General features: G+C 37.0%; 1 long non-coding RNA gene across 2 annotated transcripts in view; it reads right to left on the bottom strand.

Annotated features, from left to right (window-relative positions):
* The window catches only part of LOC311626825, an 88509-nt gene extending 76751 nt beyond the window's left edge, over positions 1–11758 (bottom strand). Inside the window, exons 1-3 of one of the 2 annotated variants that reach the window (XR_014795778.1) lie at positions 11658–11758; positions 4449–4549; positions 3218–3303 (exon numbers count right to left, since the gene is read on the bottom strand). This is a non-coding gene — a long non-coding RNA (uncharacterized lncRNA). Of the gene's footprint in view, positions 1–3217; positions 3304–4448; positions 4550–11657 lie in introns of those variants that run through there. The other variant, XR_014795777.1, reaches the window with a different exon arrangement.
* Positions 11759–12027: the final 269 nt, after the last annotated feature.

Raw genomic sequence — 12027 nt, 5'->3', positions numbered from 1 at the left:
ACATAGGACCTCCCTATATATTCGTTGTATGCAACTTTGTGTGAATCTATAATTATTTTGAAGTAAAAAAAAAATCAAGAAAATAAACCCAACTATTTTTACAAAAGCTAAAGCATTCAGGAGTGTCAGGTTGGGGGTTGGGGGTTTGGGGATGTCTTTCACTTTTTACTTTATATACTTCTATAATTGGTTGAGGTGAATATATAATAAAGGTGCAGATCTTGGCGGGGAGAGGGGGGGAGAGACACAGATTTCTCATTGAGGAAGCCTGGAGTAGAACTTAAGAATTTACATTTTTAATCAGTTTCAAGGTGAGCTGATGCTGCTGGTCTGAACCCACACTTAAAGAAAAAGGCTCCTTAACCTAGTGGTTTGATAATTGCAAAACTAATCTGAGCCATCATTTCAAATTTCACAGAAGCCATTTCTCTCAAATATACAAATATAGACAAATAGTTCATATAAAATATCTTTCAACTCAAACAAATGGCTGGTCCTGGAAAATGAATAAATAAATTGACTCAAATTAAAATGAAATGCAATCAGTCTGTACAGGGAAATATCCCCATCTAATCTGTATCATAAAACGAATCAATCCTTCTGAAACTCTAGACAGAAGCAGCCTTTATAAAAATCTCCTGCTCGCCCTGAGCCTGGTCATCCTGAGCCTTGTATTTTTATATCTACCTACCACCCGGAGGAGGGAGGCCCACATCTCACAGATGGAAGCGGAATGTAGCTCAGTAAGTAAAATGTCACTTTCTTCTCCAGTTCCTTTCTCAGTCACATTTCATACCCTCTTCTCCGAATGTTTATCACCACCAACAGCCATATTTCTGTTTGAGTATCTGGTAAGTGACTCCCTGCTGAACAGGCAGGGAGAAGCCCCATAAATCAGTCCTGCAGTCCACATGCTGCCTTCCTGCCAGTCATGGATCCGTGAATATTCTTCAAAGCTAAGTACTTCAGAGCAGCACTCTTACAAATAAAGACCCAATTACTCAAGGCTGGATGGCATTAGAAATACACCAAGTCCCCAAGTTAGAGGAACCCTCTGAGGGGCTGTGAAGAGTGCCCTTGGCTTTCAAGAGCCCTCATCAGCGCTGACCCAGAGAGTTTAATGGAAACACACCTGTCTGCGATGCCAGCCTTCTCAGATGTAAGAACAAGGTACCCACTGGGACACCAGGAGAGGCCAATAAAGTACAAAATCATGGGTCTGTAATTATCTGTAAGAGATCATGGCACTTCAACATAAGGAAGTTTGACATGTTTGCCACACTCTTCTAAAAATAACACAATTTGAGCATGAACAAATTTTTCTGAATATTGCCACCTTCTCACAATTCAAAGTATGTTCCTCAGAGGAGCAGCGTTGCATCACCTGGGAGCTTCTGCAAATGAGACTCTCCGGACCCACCCAGATCCACCAATCAGAGTCTACATGGTATCAAGATCCAAGCTGACACCTTGAAGTTTGAGTAGCTTTGGGGGAAGGTAGCCTAGTGCTCATCTAGCACTGACTCAGACACACACACACACACACACACACACACACACACACCTTCCAGATCACATGGTAGATATTCACTCTTACAAATCAGCAGGCAAGGATCACTAGACTTTTAAAGAAACACTTCTACAAAAGGGGGAAGGGAGGGAAAGAAGGAAAGAAGGAAGGGAGGGAGGGAGAATGGATTAGATGGACAATGTAGATACAATGTAGAGGCAAAAGAAAACATTAAAAAAATCAGTATTAAAAAATATTTTAAAAATATGTTATTTTTAAATACATATTCAAAAATCAGGAAGAGTTCTGAGAAATTATAACCATTGAAATGAGGAGGATGGGGCAACAGAATGACTGGAAGACAAAGTTGAGGAAAATTCTTAAAAAGATATTAAATGTATGACAGTGAAGGAAAAAAGAAGAAAATTTACATAATTTCTTCAGGAAGTCCAACTTTGATTATAGCAGCTTAACCAAGAAAATACAGGGAAAGAGATGGGGAGGAAACTATTGAAGAAATAACAGTAGAAAAGGACACAGAAGAGAAAATCATGAGATTCTGTATAAGGGGGTTGAAAAATCCAATGTAGTAAATAAAAAAGGACTGATTTCAAAGCTCGTAGACATGAAATTTCAAACTCTGGAAACAATGAGGAAATCCTGGAGCTCTGATATAAGGCCACACACAAAGGATGGCATAGGAAACCTTAATGGCAAACTTGGAAATTAGAAGACAATAAAGCAATGCCTCCAAAAGGCTGAGGGGAAATTATTTGCATACTAGAATTCTATTCAGCCAAACTGTTGAACAAATGTATGGATAGAATAAAAACATTTTTGGAAATGCATAGACAAAAAATGATCTCCTCTGCATGTTTTTTTTTTACTAGGAAGCTAATAGATTAGACACTTCCCAAAGGAGTGATAAAACAGGAAAGAGGAAGACTTGGGGTTCAGGAAACAAGGGATCAAGCACAGAGAAAGGCAAGGGAATGTACATGATGATGGTAAAGGGGTCTTCTAGGGTAGCAGCCATGAGCCAGTCTAGTCTAGAGCAAGGTGAAAAAGGCATCCTGGAGAGATGTAGCTAAGAAAAAAATATCTGATTTGTTTAATTGTCATCAGAGAAATATACCCCTTTGGCCCAAGATTTGGGGCTAAACCAGAACAAATATAGAAAACTAAGCAAATGAAAAAGAAAGTTATTTGTTTCAGGAGAAACAACAACATAGACAATAAAGGAAAAGCTATCGTATCATACAGCTCAGTTGTAAAAAAAAAAAAAAAAAAAAAATGTGCTTAGTCATAGACTCTGAATATTTATCCTACCAAAATAAGTGAAGGTGTCAGGGAGGAAGGGACCTCATTATTAGATGTAGAAAAGTAATAGGTAATACCTGAAGCTGAAAAAGAATTTAATCATAGGGTAAGGATGTTATTCAGAAACACGATCGCAAATACTAGAAGAGCAAGTTAGAAGACTGAAAAGTGGTTACACTGAAGAGGTCTCAGGAGAGAAAGACTGAGTCAGCGGCTGCTGCTTTTCATTTTAAGCCTTGCATATAATTTTCCTTTCAAAATTGTATCCATGTACACCTTTTTAAAAATATATTTTTTATTGATTTCAGAAAGGAAGGGACAGAGAGATAGAAACTTCAATGATGAGAGAGAATCATTGATCCGCTGCCTCCTGTTCACCCCACACCGGGGATTGGGCCCGCAACCCAGGCATGTACCCTTGACTGGTTCATAGGTTGATGCTCAACCACTGAGTCATGTCAGCCAGGCTATACCTTTATAAAAGTTTAAAAAATAAAGAGACAAAAAGAAAAGCAGAATCAAGATATCAAAACAAGCCCATATTTTAGAATTAGATGCATTTATGATAGTGAATGCATATTTCATATTTAATGACAAAACATGTTAAACAATCTTTCAAGTGTTACAATTTCAAGTTAATAATGTTTTTTTAAGGAAGAAAAATGAGAGAATTCTAATGGAATTATATAACCACAATATTAAAAAGTGCTTCTTAAGACCGTTTCAAAACATTAGGTACATTTTAAAATCTTAAGTATGTTGTATTTTTAAAATAACACACATCAATCACTATTTCCCCAGTATGTGTTCAGTGAGAAACAATTCTGAGTAGATGGCATAGTACAAAATCTCCAGTCCATAGAGGTTTAAAACATTTATTTCCCATGTTTTCCAGATGTCTATGTGGTAGAATTCTTCATTGATTTTTTTTTTCAATTCACTATTTGAATAGTTTTTTCCATTTGTAAACATGAGTATCCAAACAGTAGCTCACAACACATTTCCGTGTACACATATAAACATTTCACTGGGACAGAAAACTGCACTTCATTCAAACAACAGATTAGGGATAAAATAGTGGTTTTAAGGTTGTTTCTGACATTTAAAAAGGGTGAAGTATTTTTTATCCCTTTTCTGCCTGTTATATCTCTAGATACCTAATAACTTTGAAGAGAAGATCCCAGCATGTTATATGCACTGAAATCTCCTCCAATAGCAAGGAAATATTTTCCTTTCTATTTTTCATTTCTGGAGGCTGACTACAGTCAACAATATAATTGTGTTCTCGTATTGATTTTCTCATAAAAATGTATCCTTGTTAGATTCACTGATGACTATACATTACTGAGTCACCTGATAAAATTTCATTGTGTTGTTACCACTGCACTGGAAATGCTCTTGACTCGATGAAAAGAATGACTTTTAAGGTGAAGACGAAATTGCGTTTAATGCAGAATTCCAGAGAGTGTCCTCCTTACTTGAAAACCAATCATCAGGAACTCCCACCCTCAAATCCATTCAGTATTATCCTCTGCTGAGAAGATGCACTGCACCATTCTAACTTGACCTCAATTTTCCAATTTTAAGAAAAGATACATTTCCCACTTTAAACACTTACCCATTGAAAACTTCAAGTTCTTCACAAGAATCCTGGTTCTCTGGTGGGGGCTGTGCAGTGCACCTCCTCTATCACACTGGATAGACTTTGGTGGCCTGTACCTGGTTAATGTAAATTGATTTTGGTTAGAAGATTTGTTAGAACAACGCAACTCAAATAGTGACTTTGTGTGTGTAGGGTTGCACAAATATATAATCCATGGTTCTTTTTCCTTTTTTTCTTTTGAGGGATTATAATAACAAGTCCTCCTTTTTACTAAGAAATACTAACATATTCTCTTCCATTTTTACCAGAATTCTAGGCTTCCCGAAATTCCTAAATTTCCCCACTGACAAAACAAGGGAGAATACTTTCTTTAAAGTTTATCCAACCATTATAGGTTATTTCTAAGGAGTCCAACTAAAAAGAAAATAGCTAATACTGTCACTTAAAAATTTGATATGACATAATCTTACAAGATCCTTTACTTTCCAGTTAAATGCATCTCAGCCTGTGCCATTCCTGATGAAATGGATCCTGGAAATTCTGTTTTAAAAAATAAAATTTTCTTCTTGATGGAAAATAATTTTTAAAATCAATTTTTCGTTTAAAATTAGAATCATTGTTAATTTTAAATAATAAAAGTATTCAGAATTCCGCATCCATTAGATGACAGCAAAATTATGAATAAACTTAATTTTAAAGATTAGGGCACAAAACTAGCACTTTGCTACATAAAAGATGGTGTAAGATAGCACCACACTTCCTAGTTCAGTCTAATCTGAATTAGAAACTATTTTAAACCCATCTTCTTATTTCTTTAAATACATGCCATAACTCAGCCAGCTCACTAGACACTGCTGAGAAGAAATTATTTAGGAGCCTGATTGACAAATAGAGAAATAATTCATAATTAGCATGTCAATTGCATATGACTGGATGCTTCCCGAGACTTAAAATAACATGTACACTAAACTGTGCTTTGTAGAAGGTTAGTTTGTTTAGCAATTTTTTTTCTCCAGTCTAGAAATAAGAGCCCTGTTCTTGTCTTGATTCTCCGAGCTCTTCTTACAGGTAGCTCACTGGCAAGGTTTTCAAATAATCCGACTTGGCTCCTGACTACCCATTGTTTTTGGCTTAAACTGGAGTAAGGTATTTGTATATCTGCAAGCCTTGGTTTCCACACTTAAAAAGTAAGGACAAGGGTCTGTGCAAGTTCAAGGGAATCAAGAGTTCAAATTGAACTTGATGCTAAAAAAAGATGACCAGGTACTTAGCAGTTTTCTCCACAAATCATTTTGAGGGAGTTCTGCCCACAATAACATCCCACTTGGCCACTGCATTACATGTGTGTAAACAAAACTACTCTTTTAAGCTAGTCTTAAAAAATATTCACTTAGGGACGTATAAATAGCATATTTTTATTCATTAAATCATTTTTAAAATAGGCTGTGGATGAGGACTGAAACATGCTTAAGAAAACATTATTCATTCTGCAAAAGAGTTACTATGGCCTAGAATGCAAACTGGCCACTGGGGACTCTTGGAAAGCCACGAGCAGGAGGAGGCAGAGGCCATGGCCCTCCTCCCTCTATGACCGCTCAGACCCCCTCAGCCTTGGCCTGTCCACTCCTGAGAGACCGGACACTGAGGCCTTTGCAGCCTGAACATAACCGAGATGTTTGGTTTGAACAGGGCAGAAAATCACAAAACTAAAAACAAATTTGCTATAGGGGAGGAAAAAAGTGCTTTGCTCTCCAGATTTTATTTTAAAACATTTATTCAGGCTTCCCTATGATTTCAAGCCCCACCGCCCAAAGGCATTAAACTGAATTGAAGCTTAATGGCCTGAAAAGTTGCCTTTTGAATTAAAGCACATCCAGTTACAAAGCAGGGAGGGGAGGGCATCTGCAACTCATCTGAAAACTCCATCTGATCCTGGACTTTGAGGACACAGAAAGAGCCAGAAGAATACAATGCTTTTAAGTCACACAGGGAGCATATGATTTCGGGGAGCTGGGTTTCTATACCAATGCCTACTTAAGGGGCTTTCCCATTAGTGAAGAATAAACGATAGTATTGAGATGTTTAGATGGGCATGGAGAAGAAAACAAAACAAAAAAAAAGCTTTTCCAGATTCTCTTCTCACTAAGTTATTCACTTATTATGGAGGCAAATTCTACAACCTTTCATTTTTTAGGTAAATGGGGCACTGTTCCCAGACCAGTGGGCTCCAAAATAGAATGATATACTGGCTACAGGTAGAAATGTTTAATGTTTTTATTTCTGTGAGCTACTTTGACCATCTTTCTAAATTTTGTGTTTGGTGTGCGTAAAACACATGTGACATCATTTAACTAAATAAATGCACTTATATTGGGGTGGTTAATTAAGAAAACCCAGAGACAGCTCTTCTAAATATTTGATGTGAGTCACAGTGAAGTTGTTCTAAATCTTAGTCCATAAAGAAATTCCTTGAATGCTGCAGGTGCAGTCCGCACAGTTCGAAGAGCCTGATCAACAACAGCTCCCACTGGATTTTCTATTATTGCATCAGGATCCTTTACCTTCCTTAAAAAAAAATAAAAAATAAAAAAGTGCTATTCTGCATTAACAATGGGACTGATTTAAAAAGTACAAATTGTTGAGTCCTGTGCAAATCTGCAAATATTTAGTATCAACTATCACTGTAAAATATGTATATTTATGTTAGTGCAAAAAAAAAAAAAGAGCAACTCTGACACGATCATATTACACTGGACATCCCAGTTATTATGGTAGCATAGATTATCTCAGGAACAGCGATATGCCTACTATAAAAGTGAACATTTTTCAATCTACTATTTTTGGAGAGCTATTTTTTGTCTCTATAAACAGGATATCAATTATAACTTTCTTTTGTTGATTACCTGTATTTCCTTTTTTTAGTGTAAGTTGCCTGCATGGTTATTTAGCAAGTGGTTCTTTGGAGGTAAGAGAAATAAAGCAGGAGCAGAGGAAAACTTCCAAAAAAAAACTCCAACTAAAATTCTCCAGGGGAAAAGAGAAAATACTGCATCCATGAAACAAGAAGGAGCTATAAAAACAGAATAAACAAGGATGAGCTTTTAGGGGGGGAAATAAAAGAAAGAAAATATAGCCAAAATAAAAGTCCAGTAAGAGGACTGGGAGATAAAGTCAATATAATCTTCTAAGGAAATAGACAAAGAAAATTTTAAGAAAATTTGAGTATCAATGTAAAATATTAAACAGCTGATAAATAAAACAGACAAAAAGAAAATGATTAGAAGACACTTCTCAAATAAATAATATAAGAAACATTCCCAGAACTGAAGTTTATAAATCTGAGAAATGAAAGGCCCTTTGAGAATCTACTATAATCAATAAAAGATGTTCACATAAGAAATTTTAGATCACTCTGGATAAAGGGAAGATCCTAATAGTTTCCAAATGAGAGACCCGGCACATACAAAGGAGCAGGAATAAGAATGGCATCAGACTTCTCAGAAGCTACATTGGGACCTACAGAACAATGAAACAATGAAGATCACATTCAGTTAGCATTTCATAGCCAAACTATCATTCCAATGTGAGGGTACAGTAAATATATTTTAAAATGAGATGAAATCATCATTTCTCATGCCCTTTTTACCTAAAGAACCCTTTTTTGAAGCAAAACAAGCAAGAGTTAAATATGCACTTTAGCCAGTTTGGTTTAGTGGATAGAGCATACTAGGCCTGGGAACTGAAGGTTCCCAGGTTTGATTCCAGTCTAGGGCACATGCCCATATTGTGGGCTCGATCCCAAGTAGGGGTCATGCAGGAGGCAGCCAATCAATGATTCTCTCTCATCATTGATGTTCTCTCTCTCTCTCTATCTATCTATCTATCTCTATCTCTCTCTCTTTCTCCCTCTCCCTTCTTCTCTGAAATAAACATACATATATATATTTTTTAAATATGAACTTAAAGGAGATAGGGAATCTAATGTAGACAAAAGGCAAGGAGAATTCCAGGACCACAGGCCTCTGGAGCAACTTGACTCAGATTAGAGCAAGAAGATCCAGGGTCCAAGGGAGACATTTCCAGGGCGAAAGTCAAAGGAAGGGTGTAGGGGGAACCTGATAGATGTCATATAGGTTAACCGTTAGGGAAATTGGACAGAGAGACATAAAAGGGTATGGAAAGATCTATTACTGAGTACAAAGAAAACAAATCTAATGAAAATCAAGAAAGTAACTCTGGGGAAAGTGAAAACTTATATGACAGAAGTTTTATATGGTCTCAGACAAGAATAATGGTAGTCATAGTTTTAGAAACTCTGAAATACTAATTTAACCAAAACTAGTGGGGAGAGACTGCGGGGTGGTGTAAGAGAGCTAAGACCGCTCTGTCAGAGTCACAAAGGTGCTGAGTAACACTGACCACTCACTCTTATTTAGAAATTGTGGAAGTCATACCAAACAACAAACAAACAAACAAACAAAAAAGACAAAAGAGCTGAAAGCAGTTGAAGGGTGGAGAACAGAGTTTTATTACATAGTCAATGAGACATTTCCTCTCCATGGGAAACTTTTATGACTTTTACCTAAAGATGAACACCAGTTCTGACATTCTACCACAAAGTGCCTTAATTCTGTACTTTAAAAAGTAGATTGTCATGTTCTTGTTAAGCATTTAATATCAAAAGGCAAAGACATTCCTTCCATCATACCCAGTTCATCACAGGCCTGCCAAGCCCTCTATGCCAAGACGTTAATGGACCAGACTAGACACTACACTGGCCTGAATAAAATATATACTATCTCTAACCTGCCAGTGGATTCTTTCAAAAGTTCCTGGGCCAGTTGTTTGAAATAAGAGAATGTTTTTTTCTGCATTATCCCTACCTTAGGAGATATGTTTTAGATGATTACTTATCAGAGGATTCTGGATTCTGCTCCTTGGGTTGAGGAGGAGGGAGATTGGATGGAGGGAAACAATAAGTTAGATGTAGGGTATTGTTAAGACTGAGCTTTTGTGTCAGATGGTGGTTACCTAGATACTTATACATAAAATTATATTTATGAAAAAGTAAACAATAAAAACTGGGCCATTAATAAGAATATGTCATGAACCAAAAATTATTAAGTCGTTTCTACATACCAGAAACCCAATGGAAACAAAAATCTATTTACCCAGAATTCTGTTTAACTCATGATAACTCAGATGGTACATTTCCTATATATTCATCAATTACATGTAATGAATATTTATTAAATAGCTATTAAGAAGTAAGGCATTAAATAGGTCCTAGGGTTGCAGTAACAAATAAAGGTAGGGCCCAAGACCTGTGGGTATTAGAGAATCATCTTTATCTTTCAGAATTTAGAAATTATATTTAAATATCTAGACCATTTCAAATGTTTTTAAAATATACACACAGCAATTCCCTCGAACATCTCATATAACTATTAACAAAAAGGAAGGCAACAGTAAAATGGATTAGAAAAAGTGTATATATATACATATATATATATATATATATATATATATATATATATAGTTGTTGACACTTGTGAAAGTAGATTTAATTGGAAGTTAAAATAGAAGTCCAAACAATTTTGATAATGCTGGTCCTTCCCTTTCCCTTGACACGCATGCCCTTGAGCACTTCTTTATGTTTGTTAGTCAAGATTAGGGACATATTTAGGTCACAGATATACCAGATATACTGGGTACATGTTAATACTTAGAAAATAACTGAAGTTTCTAGATTCTCTCCACAAAGCAATATTTTCCCATAATTTCTTGATTTTTCTTTTCCAGACTTTATCTCTCATTCTCTTGAGTTGTTTTCTTTCATTCTAAAAATATCTCTGAGTGCCTTGATTACAAAACAAGTTTTAGCCCAGAGGGATTCTGGTTTAAACCATACTCTCTACAGGTCACAGACCACACACACACTCACCCCACATATACCTGACAGCTGCACAGTCAGCAGTCTCAGATCTGAAGTTCATGGTCATACATCAGGGCCAAGGCTTCACATGGGCTCATTCAGAGAAAATATACTAACCCTGAAGTTAAAACTTTGTCAGGGGCTGGGACTGTCTGGTTCCTGGTCCCAAACATATAACCTCATCCCCCAGAATACCAATGCTATAGCAAGGTAGTTAGAGGGAAGAGCGAAGAGGGACAATTTCTCATTATTTGAGAAACACTAACATAGCACTTACTCTTTGCCAGCTCTGTTCTCAGTGCTTTACAAATATTAACTCGTGAGGTAGATACTATTATTCACATTGAAAGATGAAAAGATGGAGGCAGAGAGGTTAGGTAACTTGTCTAAGATCACACCGCTACAACATGATGAATTTAATCCAAGCAGTCTGGCTCCAGTCTATGCTCTTAATTATGACTCTCTCCAACCTCCTTGAGCCTATTCTCTGCCTGGGATAATTAACAATCTGTTCTCATTGTCAGAAGGAATAAAGAGTGTGTGGGGGGAAAGTGCTTGGGCTAATCCCAGAATCTACCTTTCCAGGCAGGCAGAGGAGCAGCAGCTAGAACAGGGGAGTCAGGGAAGGAGAGTGTGGGTTCAAGATCTGTAGAGTGAGAATCTGGTACTCCTGGCCAGAACATGTGTGGGGATGGATAATGCTGGTAGCCAATGTGGAGGGAGGTGACTCCAGGCCTGGAGGCCATTCATAAATAGGAAATAAGCCAGAAGTAGAGGTTAAAGTCTGTCTGGACTGTTAAGAGGACTCCGGCTATCTGTGGATGTAGCACACATTGGAAAATGAGCCAAATCACTGTCATCAGAGAAGCATATAAATAGCATTAAGACCTTGGCCTCTTTTCCTATTCAACTCAGTGAATGTTCATAAGGTCTTCTATGAGGAAAGGATCATATTCAACAGAATAAAATAAGGATATGGCCCAGATTTTTCTCATCTCAGTGAGTCTTTACATTGAACTTGACTGTGGGTGTGACAGGCATGAGATGTTCAGAGGGGACCTCAGCCACCAAGGCCCCTTGAGAGCACTGTCAGCACAGCCTGCAAGACTGAGAGCCGCAGGGATGCTGGGACCCTCCACCATGTGGAGGGAAAAATAAATGGGGAAGGGGGAGGAGAGCAAAGCATCCAATATTAGTCAAGATAAAAGAAATCCACAATAGGAAGGTCGGCCACTCTAAGAATAACTGTCCTGCAAAAACAAAACCAGGCCAAATATAACGTCTCCTACCTCAGCCAAAATCATCTGCCTTTTGAAGTTCGTGTTATGTTCCAGCTTTGTGTTGTTTGTTTTTCTCTTCTTTATCCCCTGCAGGTTCTTCTAAGGTAGGCCATTCTCTGTGAGAAGATATATGTGAACAAGGTTTCATTTGGCATCTGTTTTCCAACTATTAAATTTGAGGTGGTTATTTTTAGAATAAAAGATCATTTAAGAAATAATTAGGTGCCCATATATGATACAGACTAGATGGTTTTAAATTTTTTTAGGATTATGTCTAAAATAACTCAGACTGACTGAAAAGTAGGAGAAAATAATGTAGATTTGAAGTTTATCAAAAGGACCAAATATTTAAAAATCAGCAATATAATGTATCTGCGTG

Source organism: Pipistrellus hanaki (assembly GCF_964339955.1).
Source record: "Pipistrellus hanaki genome assembly, chromosome: 8".
In the NCBI taxonomy this organism is placed as follows: domain Eukaryota; kingdom Metazoa; phylum Chordata; class Mammalia; order Chiroptera; family Vespertilionidae; genus Pipistrellus; species Pipistrellus hanaki.
This window is presented reverse-complemented; position numbering and strand designations above follow the sequence as displayed.